General features: G+C 44.1%; 1 protein-coding gene across 7 annotated transcripts in view; it reads left to right on the forward strand.

Moving 5' to 3' along the window:
- TNRC6B (trinucleotide repeat containing adaptor 6B) overlaps window positions 1–17,031 on the forward strand; it is a 252,590-nt gene that overhangs the window by 123,984 nt on the left and 111,575 nt on the right. The gene's annotated exons all lie outside the window — the stretch shown is intronic.

A 17,031-nucleotide genomic window follows, 5' to 3' on the forward strand; every position in this document is an offset into this window, starting at 1 on the left:
TTATTATTTTTCTAAAATTAATGTTGTTAGTAGCAGTGGAAATGAGTGGGGAAGTGACGGTTTAAATTCAGTGTAAATTTTTTTGGTGGTAGAAGTTCAGCTTTTGTGTAAGATTGGAAACATTACATTCAAAAGGTAATCTGGAACAAATTTGTCTCTTAGAAAATTTTTTTACAGCTTGAATTTGAAGGAAAAGACGTAGAAGTTACCATAGTAATAGAGAGTGTTGCTTTGTGGTAGACCTGAGGAAAATTAGAGTTCTGATTTTTGTTGTTGTTTTTTTCTGAAAATGAAAGCGCTTATTTGGGGCTTTACTTGTTAGATGATTCATTTTGTGCCCATTTCCTAAATTGGCCTTACAGAAGAAGAATGAGATGAACCTCAGCTTTCCACATTTTGTCATTAGCTTGTTTTTCTGGACTGTGTAAACATGTGAATAGCAGGTTAATTCAGTTTGCAGAGCGGAGGGACCAGAAGCAGGGTGCCTGCTTTCTTAGGCAAGAAGGAGAATGATATAATGAACATTTAACAGAACGCCATCTGATTCTTTGAAATGTTTTGGTAAATATTCTTCTCTCTAGACAGGTTGAGAAGTGTGATAAATAAGACCTGGTTTCACGTATGTTAAGCGTTATGGCTCTGGTGAGTTTCAGAAGCTCAGCTGCCATTTTGGATCTAAGTTCCTGCAGAGCCCATCCTTATGGCACACCAAACTCTGGTAATTCAGGAGCAAATAAAAATGAGTTATACATCAAGCGTGCAGGTGGATAGTCCTTAATTTGTGCCTTTTGTTGAAGTTTTCTTTCTGTTGGCACTGTGAAATGAATCTTTAAAAACTTGAGAGATGTGGCTGATGTTATGAAGAGCAAAACGCAGAAATACTAGAACTTGCACGTTGTGGTTTTTAAAAATGAGGCAGTGTATGCAGAGGAAGTTTCTATCTGGAGAAAAAATAATATAATCGTCACTAAAGTCTCCCCACCCCCAATGCCTATTTCCTTTTGCTGGGTCTACTTGTGATATTATAGTAATGTTACTATTCACAATGCTACTGTGTTGCAGAAAGAAATGTCACAGATTCGTTATTAAGATTTTACTGAAACCTCACAAAAATTGATAGCACCGTTTAATCAGAAGTGGTATCTTATTTTTAAATTGTTTTTCAGTCCTTTTATCTGCATACCAGAAAGAAAGTGTTGGCATCTTTGGTATACAGCGCAAACTCAACTCCGTTGTTCAGCTTTGAATGGCCATTTGTTATTCTTTTTCGCCACTGGGACAAGTCATTTAGAAATCAGCTTCTAAAAATTGAAGCAGAGACTTGTAAGGCTTTTCCAGCTCTTAATCCTATAAGAGACACGGAAGGAATGATCTGTGATGATGAGACCTTCAGGTTCTGCAGAGTAGGCCCCAGCAAGTAACAGTAGTAAGGGGTTAGGCCTCACCCTACCCAGCTGCCCCAGGACTGAAAAGTTTGCAAGAGATTTAATTTTTACAGCTCAGTATATTCATTGACCTTCTGTCGGTTAAACTGGACAAGACCCTGAGACAACACAGATGAATGTACTTTGTCCCAACCCTAAGGAGTACCACTCTGGTGAGGGAGATGCTCCGTGAAAGAACCAGAGGCCTTACCTTGGTGCTCTGTGAGAGATAGAGCAAGTCCCTGGCGCATAAGTAGCCTGAGTATCTGTGTGAGGAGAACCTTTGTTTAAAGAAGCCAAATAATTACTCCTCATTAATTTCTGGTTGTCATTTGGCTGTTAGATTTTCTTTAAGTGGACCTTGTGATTTAAAGGTGGGGTTTCTGACCATTGGCTGGGGAGTAGGGCAGCCTAGGCTAATTGTTTCCTAGTACAGTATTGTTCAAGGATTTATACTAATCCGACTTCCCTCACCTGCTTCTTACGATTAGAACTGGGGGTGGGGTGGGGTGGGGTGAGGTGGGGTGAATTGAAGCCACTTGGCCTGAAAAGGGATTTAACCCATAATGGTGACATTTTAACATGTTTTCCTTTCTTCCTTCAAATACTCAGCCATCATTTATGGCAGATGCTGGTGTTGTAGGTGCTTTGAGAGCTAAGAATTAATTTGGTCTGCGCAGGGCCCCCAGGAACCACTGGTTCATGTAGAAATGTTTGCCATCTGATGACCATCTAACCTACTGCTTTGGGTTACAATTAGGGTAATGCTATAATTCCTTTCACCTGATGGTCGCCTCACTGATAATCAGGGAATGAATGGTAATTTTTGCTTCTGGTTGTGCTGCTGCTGCTAAGTCGCTTCAGTCATGTCCGACTCTGTGCGACCCCAGAGATGGCAGCCCACCAGGCTCCCCCGTCCCTGGGAATCTCCAGGCAAGAATACTGGAGTGGGTTGCCATTTCCTTCTCCAGTGCATGGTTGTGCTAGAGACTTCCATTTAAGGTTTGACGAGGTAGTCATTTTATCCATTATTGTTTTCTTTAGCTGTGCGAAATTACCTTTTAAATTATTTGAGAACCCTGTGTGATCAGTTGCCTCCCTAGTTACTCTAGCACATCCCTCAGTTTTCCTCTTTTAATACCCTTCAGTTGTATCGCTTGGTCTTCCCTGGTGGCTCAGTGCAGGAGACCCAGGTTCGATCCCTGGGTCAGGAAGATCCCCTGGAGAAGGAAATGGCAACCCACTCCAGTGTGCTTGCCTGGGAAATCCCATGGACAGAGGAGCCTGGTGGGCTACAGTCCACGGGGTCGCAAGAGTCAGACACGACTGAGCGACTAAACCACCACCAGTTGTATCAGTGTCTGAAATCACATTATCTGTGTGTGGCACCTCACTCCCCACTACCCAGAGCAGACTTGAGTGTTGTGCATGTTGCTCAGTCTTCAGTGTCTAGAATAGGGTTTAGCACAAGTGAGTACTCATAGAAATGTTTTTGAAGTAGACCTGAGTATAAGGTCACCAGGACCAAAATTAGCCCCTGTTTCTTCATCGGTAAAATGGGCACAGTGCTTTGTTGTGAAGCATAAAGGAAATGCTGGAACGAAAAGACCAGCACCTAGTCTTGTTGCTTAGTAAGTGTTTCCTTCCCCTTTGCTCTCCCTCTTTCTGTCTTTGTTCAATAAACCAGAAAGGCTGTAACGGCCCCACAGAAGCCTCGGTCCTCTGATGGCTCCCAGAATCAGGACGCTGGGGCACTGATTGCGCGGAGCCTCCGCCTGGATGAGGACAGGAGCCGCTCTGAGCCCTTTCTTTTATTCAAGTCCCTACATTCCTATGGTCTGATGTCGTCTCTTCATGCGCTCCAGTTTCCTTCATGCTCTGCCCCTGTGGTGTATCCACATTTGCTTGGCTGCTTTTCATACATTCTGTGTTTTGCATCAAAAGGTTCTCAGCAATTTCAAATGAATTGGTCTTAGAGTTTACAAGGAAAAGGAGAACAGAAAATGCAGTGGTTTTTTCCTTCATTTTTATTATTCTGAGCCTGCACATATAAACTCTTATTTATTTAACCAAACTGCTAATAGTTTTGACTCAGAAGACAGATAAAATTAAAATTTACGTCAATTACCCACTTGATACAATGCTTTTGAATTAATAAAGATGACACATAACATTCATTCATTGACCTTGGATTGGAATTTATTTCAAAGAAAGCCATTTTTATCTGTTAATTCATTTCAGCAAATAATTATTGAATACCTATTACCTGCCAGGCATTGGAATAAGTGCTAGCATAGGAGTTTTATAGTAGGGAGATTTTTTTCCAGGTACCATTATGAAGTTATATAAATGCAGGGAGCCTGGTCAGTCCTCAGGGTGTTGGACGATTACGAAAGAGGGACACGCAACCCACATAGAAGGACCAGCTTATGCAAGGGCCCTGAGGCAAGAGAGGACTTCAGCATATTTGGAGACCTGTATGTAGAGTACTTGGACATGGTTGGAGCGTGATGTGTGTAAGAGAAAAGATAATCTGGGAAATGAAAGGTGAATCTGGAAAGGTAAACACTGGTGAGATGTGGGAGAGTCTATCAGTCATGTTTGGAAGTCTTTATCTTGAGAACAGTTAAAGAGTTCTCAGCAGGAATTTCACCTGTTCAAGTTGAGTTGTTGAAAGATATGCTCTAGTCACCCTGTAGAAAGCGGCTGGAGGATTGAGTCTAAGACCGGATCGTATTGCAGTAACCCTAGGTAGTGGTGGCCTGGACTGACAGCGAGTTGGGAAGAAATGGATAAATCCAGAGACGTTTAGGAAGAAGATGTCACAGAACCTGATCATTGAGGGTCAGGATTGGGGAGATAAAAGATCACACCTCTGTCTCTGGCCTGGGCTGCTGATGAGATGGTTGTACCATTCACGGATTTAGGGTCCCTTTAGACAAGAGACAGATGTGGGATCGAGAAAAATGAGTTCAGTTTTGGAGTAATTGGATCTTGGGACATCTAAGTGAAGGTCAGGGCTTCACACGTGGTGCTAGTGGTAAAGAACCGGCCTGCCAGTGCAAGAGTCGTAAGAGACACAGGTTCAGTCCCTGGGTCGGGAAGATCCCTGGAGGAGTAATTAGACACCTGGCTGGAGATAAAAATTTGAGAATCATCAGTGGTCCCAACTTTACCAAGATTTTCCTTTTTAAGTTGATTTCTTTGGTAAAATGTCCACAAATGGCAGTGTGTTGTGCAAGTGCTGTTAGGTACTGTCGGAAGGACTCTTTCATAAAGAGAATAAGGCCGCAGATGCACTCCCGTTACTACTGTGGTTGCCGTTAGAAGTACGGAAGGAGTTTCAGGGAGGAGAAAGGCTAATTTCAGCTCGGTTAATGAGAGAAGGCTTTATAAGGACCTTTTATTTGAGCTGAACTTTAAAGATCGGGCTTCCCTTGTGGCTCAGCTGGTAAAGAATCTGCCTGCAATGCAGGAGACCTGGGTTCAGTCGCTGGGTTGGAAAGACACCCTGGTGAAGGGAAAGGCTACCCACTCCAGTATTCCGGCTTAGAGAATTCTATGGACTGGAAAGTCCATGGAGTCATGAAGAGTTGGACACGACTGCTCAACTTTCACTTTCTTTAAAGATTGGGCAGAAGAGCAGACTTGAGGGCAGAGCATTGCAGCTGGAGAAGGGCTGATTGTGTTCAGAGGGGACTGAAGGGTGGTTGGTTGTCTGTAGGAGAGCTGGGATGCCCGCCGAGTAGTTTGGATTGCTGCGGCAGATAGTGGGGATCTGTTGAAAGTCTGATAGCAATGTGATCTAAGTGGTATTTTGAGAAAACTAGTATGGCAGTGGGGCAGAGGAGGACGAGTGTGGTGGGGTTGGAAGCGGGGAGGGCTGAGGGGATAATTGAGACAGGCAGGCCAGGTAGGAGGCTGTGGCGAAGAGGACTGTTCGTTCTGAAAGGGCCTGCTGTAAGACTGTGGGGCTAGAGGAGCTACCAGGGACCCCACGTGTTCAAGGTGAATGATGAGAATCTCCAGCAAAAGATGCGGCATTCCAGGTCAGACATACCAAGTTTAAGAAGTTGATAGGCCTTCCAGATGGACCTGGTTGGCAGGCAGCTGACAATGTGGAACTGTTGCTTGAGAAAGAGTTCATAAGCAGAGACAAAGAATTGGAAGTCCTCCATGTAGAAGTGATAATTGAAGCTGAGAGGGGATGAGGTCACCATGGAAGTGCAGAGAATGGAAAAGAGAACTGAGAATGGGGCCTTGGGGACAGGAAGAGAAAGTAGACCTGGGAGAGGATTAAAGAAAGGTGCTTGTGCAGGACAGTCAGTCAGAGTCAGAGAGGAGAAGGGAAGGACTTCTCAATGTCAGATGTGGTCAGCAGGTTTTGGGGTCACACAGGAAGAACAGTGTTTGGTTATGGCAGCCTCCCAGAACCTACTCATGGAAGGCGTTCTTGGTGAGAAAGGGTTGGGAATCATTAGGTTATGCCAGCACCATTCAGTGGAAATAGAATGTGAGTCATGTGTTATTTTACATTTTCCAAGAGTCGCATTAAAAAAAAAGGCAGGAATTCCCTGGCGGTCCAGTGGTTAGGCCTCTGTGCTTTCACTGCCAAGGGCCCAGGTTCTATCCCTGGTTGGGGAACTAAGATCCTGCAAGCCACGTGGTCAAAAGAGACACAGGTGAGATTAATTTTAATAATATCTACTTTATTTAGATATTTAGATGTGCAAAATAATGTCAGTTCAACATGTAATATATTTTAAAATATTAATGGGGTATTTGATATTCTTTTTTTAATATTCAGTTTTTCAAAATCTGGTGTTTGTTTTGTCCTTACAGTGCATTTCAGTTTGAACATAAAATTTTATTAGAAATGCTTGATCTGTATTTAGATTTGATAAAACTTGTAGTTGAAAAAGTCGGGGCTTCTCAGGTGGCGCAGCAATAAAGAATCTGCTTATCAATACAGGAGACGCAGGTTTGATCCCAGTGTCGGGAAGATCCCCTGGGGTAGGGAATGGCAACCCACTCCAGTGTTCTTGCCTGGAAAATCCTGTGGACAGAAGAGCCTGACAGGCTATAGTCCATGGGGTCACAGATTTGGATACAGCTGAGCACAGACACATACATAGTTGAAAAAGTATAGTCACATACCCAGGTTTTTCCAAACATTTAAAAGTTTCATAATAATGGAAGTAAATTACCAATTAAAAAAAAAATCTTTTTTTTTTTTGGCTGTTGCAATGCAGTTTACGAGATCTCAGTTTCCTAAAAAGGGATTGAACCCAGGCCATGGATGTAAAATCCTAGAATTCTAACCACCAGGCAACTAGGGAACACCCTTAAAATTTAAGTTAAAATTCACTTGAAAATTCAGTTTCTCTGTCACAGTTCAGTTCAGTTCAGTCTCTCAGTCGTGTCTGACTCTTTGCAACCCCATGAATCACAGCACGCCAGGCCTCCTTGTCCATCACCAACTCCTGGAGTTCACCCAGACTCTCGTCCATCGAGTCAGTGATGCCATCCAGCCATCTCATCCTCTGTCATCCCCTTCTCCTCCTGCCCCCAATCCCTCCCAGCATCAGAGTCTTTTCCAGTGAATCAACTCTTTGCATGAGGTGGCCAAATTACTGGAGTTTCAGCTTCAGCATCATTCCCTCCAAAGAAATCCTAGGGCTGATCTCCTTCAGAATGGACTGGTTGGATCTCCTTGCAGTCCAAGGGACTCTCAACAGTCTTCTCCAACACCACACTTCAAAAGCATCAATTCTTCAGTGCTCAGCTTTCTTCACAGTCCAACTCTCACATCCATACATGACCACTGGAAAAACCATAGCCTTGACTAGACGAACCTTTGTTGGCAAAGTAATGAGTGCACATTAGCTGTGTGTGGCTACGAATTTAGACAGGGAGCATTTATGCAAAGTAAGACAGATACTTGCAGGTAATGTGCATTTTTGGAAATAGCCAGATCATCACTAAACATTCTTCCCATGGCAAAGCATTTCATAGGATTGATGTTACTTGGAACACATGTGGGCTTACGCTTATGAAATTTTTAGGATTGGAGGGGTCAAATCCTAAGTTTACTTGTGAGAAGATGAACTTTTTTTTTTTTAATGTGTAGGTTCTAAAATTTAAAACAAGGAATTGAAAAAAACTGTTCAGGTCTGCAGGATGGTACATCCGTAAAAGTTTTAAAATATAACCAATTTGTGTCCTGTTAGAAATGCTAGGTACAGAGGTTTACATCTAAGGAAGGGATAGTCAGGGAGATTAGGATGGACATGTACACACTGCTGTATTTCAAATCGATAACCAACAAAGACCTACTGTGCAGCACAGGGAACTGTGCTCAGTGTTATGCGGCAGCGTGGGTGGGAGGGGAGTTCGGGGGACACTGGATACATATGTACATATGGCTGAGTCCCTTCGCTGTTCACCTGAGACTTTCACAGCATTGTTCATTGGTTATACCCTAAGACAAAGTGAAAAGCTTTTAAAAAGTAATTAAAAGCAGGTTTAGCTGGAGGGGTAGAAGCACTGCTGCCCCCTTTTTCAACTGTGGAGCCAGTGAGATGAGTGGTTTAGGTGGGAGGTGACATCAGGATTCCAGGGTTCTCAGAAGCTTTCAGTCCTCTGTCCCAGTCTTCCAATGTGCATAGAGGTGCATGAGGGGGAAGGTGCCAAAGGCTAATTATCTTGGGCTTGAATCTCACTTCTCTTTGGCAGGCTGTTTGGCCATAGACTATTACATTCATTTTGTATTTCTTGACATCTGGGCCAGTATAATATTTACTAGATATGAGTGGTTTATAAAAAAGCAGGCTCAGAGATTTTTATTATATTTAGTGATCTCACTGATTTATACTGCTAGGTAGTCGCTAACTAGAACTTCTAAATAATAACCTGTAAAGATTAGGAAATGAACCCTAAATTCATTTCCAATTCAGAAATGATCCTGAATTGTGCTTGGAACCAAACCTTGTTCACACTGGAAAGTCAGGCGTTGGTTTTGGGTTGGTGCACAATTCCATCTTGGTGGGCATAGAGGACCTTATTTTTCCGTGAAATTTTCTTAAATTTCATATTTCCATGAAATTTAAGAATTTGAAGTGTCAGCTATTCTGTGAAGTCCTGTTTTTAAAATCAATATGAAAATTAATTCCTTACCTTTTTGTTTTCCTTTAGAAGTACATTTTGGTTATCCATGCCTTGGTTAAAAACAACTATACTGTGTAGTAGTGGGCTTACGTGATGTCCTTCATTTATTTTTTGATATTTGGGTGTGCTGGGACCTAGTTCTGGCACTGGGGATCCTCAGTGTACCTTGCAGCATTTAAGGTCTTTAGTTGGGGCATGTGGGATCTATTTTTCAAACCTGGGGCCCCTGCATTGAGAGCTTGAAGTCTTAGCCACTGGACTACCAGGGAAGGTCCTGCATGTGGTCATTTAATGGCTTAATAAGACCATAGTCCTAGGACAGGATCTCTTGTCCCCTTCTCAGGAACCCAAAGCAGTGAGTCTTGTACCTCTAGATGCCATTGTTTGTGGGGTTTTTTTACCCTTTGCTTGCAGAAAATAATTGCCACTCTTTTATGCCAAGAAGTTGCTATTTTTAAGCTGAAGTTAGATAGCTAATTGGGTAGTTTAGAACAGTGGCTTCCAAACTTTTTGATTGGATCAACACTGAGAAATATAATTTGCATTGAGATAAAGTATTGTTGTTTAGTCGCTAAATCGTCTCCAACTCTTATTGTGACCTCATGGATTATAGCCCTCCAGGCTCCTCTGTCCATGGGATTTCCCAGGCAAGAATGCTAGGGTGGATGACCAGTTCCTTCTCCAGGGGATCTTCCCAAACCAGGGATGGAACCCCAGTCTCCTGAGTCTCCTGCACTGGCAGCTTGAAGATTCTTTGCCATTGTACAACCTGGGAAGTGAAGTGAAGTTGCTCAGTCATGTCCGACTCTTTGCGACCCCATGGACTGTATCCTCGGTCCGTGGGATTTTCCAGGCAAGAGTACTGGAGTGGGGTGCCATTTCGAAGCCCCATACATAAAGTATGCACTAAAGCAAAAATATTTTCTACGTGATCTATTCTATCCTGATACGTTCCACTCAAGTCCATTTTTTAAAACAAAACCCCAAATAAGCGGATCTCAACCACTGAAATGGCTTAATGACCCACTCTGTGTTGTCTCACTGAAGTTTAAAGAAATTTTAAGGAACCACTCAGGAGTTGGCCATATTCCCAGACATGGTCCCCACTTTGGTTGGTTTTGAGAATCAGATTTGTCAGTCTGCTCAGTTGTCACACCAACCAGATTCATAAGTGATTTTTAGAAGTGTTCATTTGCTACTTGAGCATGTAGAAGATAGGTATTTTTGATGACCAGAATGTTGTCCTTCCTATCCAGAGCATTCTGTCTGGATCACGAGGAGTTGGCCATCCATATTGAGGAATGGAGAGATTTACATATGTCCCCCCTCCCCAAATTTTAGAGAAGCTTAAGTAGAAAAACCAGACTACCAGATAATATATTTTCTCTTGAAAAAGCCCCACAGAAAACAGTCATACTCTGTTTTGGGAGGGGTGATTCCCGGCCCTCTTTCCAGGTTTCAGGAAGACACATTTCCACTAATTAACACATTCTGTTTTCAGATACACTTCAGTAGGTTTGATTAGTTCAGCATTTCCCACTGTCAGGGTACTAATAGGTTTGTCTGGGAAAAAAAGAGAAAAGGTTCCTTTCCTGAATTAAACTGATCTTGCTTACTACAAGGACTTAGAGTCTTTACGATGCTAATATGTATTGAGAATCTTAAAAGTGTTGTGTATATATAAAATCGTACCAGATTTTTATTTTTGTTTTTAGGCACAGTTTGGAGTAATGCATGGTGTGCTTTCCATTTTGATTACTCCTTTCTAAAGCTACATTCTAGGCAAGCAAGCCGGGCTTGGCTGTTGCCCAAGCCTCTTCAGACACTTTAACGTGGTGGTCCCAGATGTAGTCTCAGGGACTGTAGCGCTGCACAAGCAACATTAGGGCCCACGTGAGTTAACTGGTTTTAAATTTGCCATGTAACAGCATTTAGGGAAAAAAAAAGGCAACCCTATTTATTACCACTATTTCAAAGAAAAGGCATTTTGACAAAAGAGTAGAATGGACAGTCTCAGAATAAGAAACATTTTACTAAGTTGAATGTAGCTTTATGAAGACTATTACATGGGGAATGCAGATCAGCACAGGTACAGGAGTTCAGCGTTAGGGAACCACCCTAATTATAGACCATCTCTTAGCATGTATTACAATTAACTATGTGCTCGCTGGTTTTATTAGCCTCACTCATAGAAATACAAGTTCTGAGACTGCCTTCCTTCATTCTTATTTATTGACTGATGATGGTTACTGTGTCACAGGAACTCACACTTAAAAAAAAAATTACTCCCTCTGAATATACTGTAACCAGATGACCATTCTACTTTAACATAAGAAGAAAAAAAAGCCAAGTCCATTAGGTGCTAAGCAGTTGTAGAATCTAGAAGATTCTATTCTAGTTGTAGAATTTAGAACATTCTATTCTATTCAGAGCCTGTTCCAAAGTTGATCTAATTTAATGAGGTATACAGCTGACCCTTGAACAATGCTGGGGTTAGGGACGACAGTCCTCTCTGGTTGAAAACCCGCATGTGAATTTACAGTCAGCCCTTCATATCCGCAGTCCTGCATCTACGGATTCAACTGTCAAGTGTTTACTCTTGAAAAAAAATCCACGTGTTAGTGCACACGCACAGTACAAACACTGGTTGTTCAAGGGTCAGCTGTATAGTCTTGGTGATTTTGTGAAAGAGGCCATTAGATCACGAAACTAAATAATATTATGTACATTTCTGCCAGTCTGTTGGCTCTTGTTGACTTGTAAATAATGTCCATAGCTGATTTTCTGTCATACTACATATTATTTTTATGTCCACCCTCCCACTCTCACATCTTAAACGACAGAGACATTAAATCTGGCAGCCACACATCAAATGTCCCCTCTGTCCATCTTCAGCGAGAGAAAGTGCTTTTCCAATGCACTTTACTCCTGTAATCAAGGGGTGCATGGCCAGCGGCTCACTGGTCTGCCCTGCTGTGATAATGCTATCAGCTGGCTGTGGGAGTGGCCGTCCCCATGAGGGCTTTGACTTCTCCTCATCAGAGTCCTCTGGCCAACAGAGGAAGAGGGGAGAGTTTGGGGTTAGCAGTGTAGGTAGGGTGTTTAGAAGCAGTATTGTGCTGGTAGACGGGTGAGCAGGGTATACTCTGCGTCCTGTGTACTTGAAAAAAATTACTACCTAAGTATTTGTGCATCAGGCACTGTAGGTTGATGGGAATAGTATAAAGATAAAGACCTGGTTTTTCTTTTTGGAACACAACCAGTAATATGAGCCTGCCTGTAATAAAAACAGGCATGATGCCAAGAGATCCTGGAGGTTGGAGGCAGAGCCTAGGGCGCTTAGGGAAGATTCCACCAAAGAGGAAGCATTTGACCTGAGTCATCATTGGTGTTTATTTTTTTTTTTTTATATTTATTTAGCTGTGCTGGGTCTTAGTTGCAGCATGCAGACTCTTCGATCTTTGTTGCGGAACTTGTACTCTTAGTTACAGCATGTGAGCTTTAGTTCCCTGACCAGGAATCAGATCCGGGTCCCCTGCATTGGGAGTGCCGAGTCTTAGCCTCTGGACTACCAGTGAAGTCCTTGAACTGAGTCTTTAAGGGAAGTTAGGAATTGCTTGAGGAAGGCTAAGAACTGAGGTTCTGAAGTCAGGACTGATGTATGGTTAGGTCAACCCACTGTTGGGCAAGTAATATCTGTGTGCCTCAGCTTTTTCACTTGTGAAATGGGAGGTAATAGCAGTACCTGGAGTCAGTGTTAGCTACTGTTCTCATACATTCTATTGCTAGGCAGAGGAAGTGGCTTGAAGAGAGGCGAGGACTTGGGGGTGGGGGGAGTATGAGAAATGGTGAGATGTTCGTGTAGGCTGCCTGGAGGAGAGGGGAAGAAGGGTTGGTTGGATTTTGTGTTCTAAGGAATCTGAATTTTATCCCATAGAAAGCAGTTTTAAAACCTCAACTTGCCAGGGCTTCCCTGGTGGCCCAGTGGTTAAGAATCCACCTGTCAATTCAGGGGACACAGGTTTGATCGCTGGTCCAGGAAATTTCCACACGCCTAGGAGCAGCTAAGCCCGTGGGCCACAGCTGCTTAGCCGGTGCCCTAGAGCTCGTGCTCCGCAAGAAAAGAAGCGCTCTTAGTTAGAGCCACCGCGATGAGAAGCCCGCACACTGCAACTAGAGAAATTTCTCACACATTAGCAAAGACCCAGCGCAGCCAAAAATAAACAAACAAACAACTGTTCTCAATGTAAAAAAAAATCTCAACTTGCTTCTGTTGATCTCTGTGTTGGGATCTGATACAGGAGGAAGCATTGGGGGCAGTCAAAGCAAGAGGAGAGATTGGAAAATGTAAATTAAGTGAGTGACGGTACAGATGGCAAGAACTAGATTTTAGAAACAATTTGGTATTTCTAAATGGTGAAGTCCACTGGATGTGAGAAAGAGGGAGGAATTGTGCACAGGCCCCAGGCAGAGTGGAATGGGTGATGCCAGGAGTGGGAATGGGCATTCATTGGGTGGGGCAGAGGTGTTGAATTTGTAAAAGGGTGACGGTGGGGCTGACAGGCTTGTGTGTGCTTTGGACATGTTTGAGATCTTTGCTGGACATTTAGTATAACTTGCCTGGCATGCTGCGGTCCATGAGGTCGCAAAGAGTCGGACACGAGTGAGCGACAACTGAACTGAACTGACAAGTGAAAAGAACCATCTGGAGCTCGAGAGAAGTTGGGAGCCATCCATTTACATCTGGAGATGGTCTTCTAGGTCATGGTTGTGACAGCACTCTCTTAGCAGATGATCAGAGGAGTGGGATGAAAACAGGAAAAAGGTGGTGCAAGAGGAGCCCAGGCAGGAAGGCGTTTAGGGAAGTAAAGGAGAGTTATCAGGGCTGGGACCTTGGGTCAGCCGAGATAAACCCTAGATGTGGGGGCAGTTAGGTTTGGCCTTTAGGAGCTCGGTGCAACAGGTTCAGGGCTCCATTGAGGTCCAGCATTCATTCCGCTTGCCGCTGTCTGTCACATTGGGAAGTCTGCCTGTGGGTTTTCGGTTTCTCTGTCACTACGGTGAGCAGCTCTAGGACAGGAGCCAGTTATGCTCACTTCTGTAACCCTAGCACCACACACACAACACACACACACCCCTTGGTGGTGTTATTACTGTTGTGTCAGTTGCTCAGTTGTGTTTGACTCTGCAGCCGCATGGACTGTAGCCCACCAGGCTCCTCTGCCCACGGGGTTTTCCAGGCAAGAACGCTGGAGTGGGTTGCCATTTCCTACTCCAGAAGATATTCCCGACCCAAGGATTGAAGCCTCCTCCCTTGTGTCTCCTTCATTGTCAGGGGAATTCTTTACCGCTAGCGCCACCTGGGAAGCCCTCTCCAGAGATAAAGCTGGGAGAAGAGAGATGAGATCCTTATCTTTGTAGGGCTTATGTTCTAAAGCATGAAGCTGAAGGCTCAGTGGAAAGAACAAGTCCAGAGGTAACCAGTGAAGATACTGGGATGAACTCTAACTTCATCATCCATGAACTGAGCCTGGTAACCAGGATGAATTTGCTACAGCTAGTAGGCTAGAACAGAGGAGAGGGTCTGAAAAGACAACAGAGCTGTGGGAAGAGATTTGCTGCATAGATGACAGGCTAGTCTTGGAGAGGGAAAAGTAAATTTGGAAATGGACAGAAAGATATTTGAGGGAGTTCCCCCTGAGGGACATTCACCTCTGAATAGGAGGCATTCCTCGCTGTTAAACACGAGATGGAATCTGAGTGGAGAAGGGCTACAGGAAGAGCCGTCTACCAGCTCTGTGGGCTTATAGCTGAGAAGACGTCCTTTATTTGTAATTGCAGCGCTCTGCAGCCATGCAGGCTCCTTCCAGCAAGGCAAGGTGAAGAACACAGAGAGTTGGGGTTCGTCTGAGGCTGAGTGAGGACTGACTTGGGTCGGTAGTGTGGAGTAGCCAGGGCATGAAGTCTTCAGGGAATCCTGGTGAATGTTCATGAGAGTTCGGGCTGGGCTGTGAATAAGATAGGACCAGGGTCAGGCAAATGACCTGAAAAGGAAAGAAAGGTCTGGGTTGGAGGAGGTGAGAAAATTATGCTGTAGAAGGGAAAGATAATACTTTCTTTGTGCTTTGAAGTGCTTTATATACATTAGCATTTAATTTTCATGACCATGCTAGAGCTAACTACAGAGATGTTAAGTATCGTGCCCAAAGCTGCACAGGTGGGAAGGGATCCTGACAGCCTTGGCTGCTGAGTTTGTGTGCTTGAGCGCTAACCCTGACTGCCTTGGGGGGAAACCAGACGTGACCACTTCTCCCAGGCCAAATGGCTTCACGGAAGTTTCCTGAAGTTGCTGAACCATCCTGCCTGGCCTTCTAGCAGGATTCTTTTGAAGTGGCATGAAAGGGACCTATGAACTGTTCCCTGCCTTTTAAGTACCTTTTACCCAACATTATATTTTATATAGAACTCTATTTTTTCCACCTGCCTTGCTCATGCCTAAACATCTTTGAATAGGAAAAAAAGACTATTTCACTGAGAAGACTTTAAATGCAGATCAGTCTCGAGTTCTTTGGGCTGTAGCACCTTCTCGATTTACCTGTCCTCCCCCCACCAAACTGAGAAGAAGAGCCCGAGCAGCTGGCACTTCCACCCATTTGAAGGGCGGAGAGACTGAAGTGAAGCTTGGCTGAAAGGAGGGGGATCTGGCTGTATTGCCTGTTGCAGCTTTTACAGTGGTTGGGGGGGGGATCATATTTCCGAGTTTGACAAACGAGAATGCGTTCTCTTCCTGGGGCGAGTCCCCGTGTGTTTTCAGTGACATGGGTTCTTCTGGAGAGCGAGTTGGACTTCTGTTGGGTAAGGAGTTAGGCCCCTGGCCCTGTGCCCTCTGCCTGTGTCTGAGGCTGTGACAGGTGACTCAGAGTTAGGCTCTCTGCAGACCTGGGGTTGGGAGAGACATTTTGACCTTTGCTTGGAAGCCATTTGGAAGCAGAGAAGCTTTGCAAATGAAACCTGTAGATAACTTTATCCTCTTGTATGAAGAATCATTTGTAGAGATAGCAGTGTATATTCATGGTACCTTAGCATTTTGTTTGCATTTTTTTAACATCTTGGTTAAAAGATGTTAACTTTGTTCTCAAAGCAGTTTGGAAGGAAGGTCACTATATCCTCCATCCCTTCATGGTAAACAAATTTTCATGATTAAAAAACAAAAACAAAACACCAAAACCACAACTCTTACATGCCAGAAAAGCTTCAGTTCAGTTCAGTCACTCAGTCATGTCTGACTCTTCGCGACCCCATGAATCGCAGCACGCCAGGCCTCCCTGTCCATCACCAACTCCCGGAGTTCACTCCGACTCACGTCCATCGAGTCAGTGATGCCATCCAGCCATCTCATCCTCTGTCATCCCCTTCTCCTCCTGCCCCCAATCCCTCCCAGCATCAGAGTCTTTTCCAATGAGTCAACTCTTCACATGAGGTGGCCAAAGTACTGGAGTTTCAGCTTCAGCATCATTCCCTCCAAAGAAATCCCAGGGCTGATCTCTTTCAGAATGGACTGGTTGGATCTCCTTGCAGTCCAAGGGACTCTCAAGAGTCTTCTCCAACACCACACTTCAAAAGCATCAATTCTTTGGCGCTCAGCCTTCTTCACAGTCCAACTCTCACATCCATACATGACCACAGGAAAAACCATAGCCTTGACTAGACGGACCTTTGTTGGCAAAGTAATGTCTCTGCTTTTCAACATGCTATCTAGGTTGGTCATAACTTTCCTTCCAAGGAGTAAGCGTCTTTTAATTTCATGGCTGATATTTTAAATATCAAATGCATAGGACAGATACATCTGGCACTGTTAGCTGACAGTATTTAGTTCAGTTCAGTCGCTCAGTCGTGTCCGACTCTTTGTGACCCCAGACAATATTTAGGTTCACTCCTTATCTTGGTATTTTCTACAGAGGTCATGTCTTAACTTGCAGGGACTTCTGTACTTCTGCTCGGTTCACTGTTTGAGGCAAGCATTTTTGTCCTTTTTTTTTCCCCCCCAACACTGCTAGAATGCCCATACTGCATCACATTATTAACACCTTTGGTTTTTAAAACTGCTTACTTCTGTACTTCCCTGGTAGTCCAGTGGTTAAGAACCTACCTGTCAGTGCAAGGGACACAGGTTCAATCCCTGATCTGGGAAGATCCAACATTCTGCGGAGCAACTGAGCCCATGTGCCACAGCTTCTAAGCTTGTGTTCTAGAGCCCATGCTCCGCGACAAGAGAAGCCAACCCAATGAGAAGCCCAAGCGCCGCAACTAGAGTAGCCCCCGCACACAGCAGTGAAGACCCAGTGTGCTGCTAAATCGCTTCAGTCGTGTCCAACCCTGTGCGACCCCATAGGTGGAAGCCCACCAGGCTCCCCCGTCCCTGGGATTCTCCAGGCAAGAA

Source organism: Bos javanicus, chromosome 5, assembly GCF_032452875.1.
Source record: "Bos javanicus breed banteng chromosome 5, ARS-OSU_banteng_1.0, whole genome shotgun sequence".
In the NCBI taxonomy this organism is placed as follows: Eukaryota; Metazoa; Chordata; class Mammalia; order Artiodactyla; family Bovidae; genus Bos; species Bos javanicus.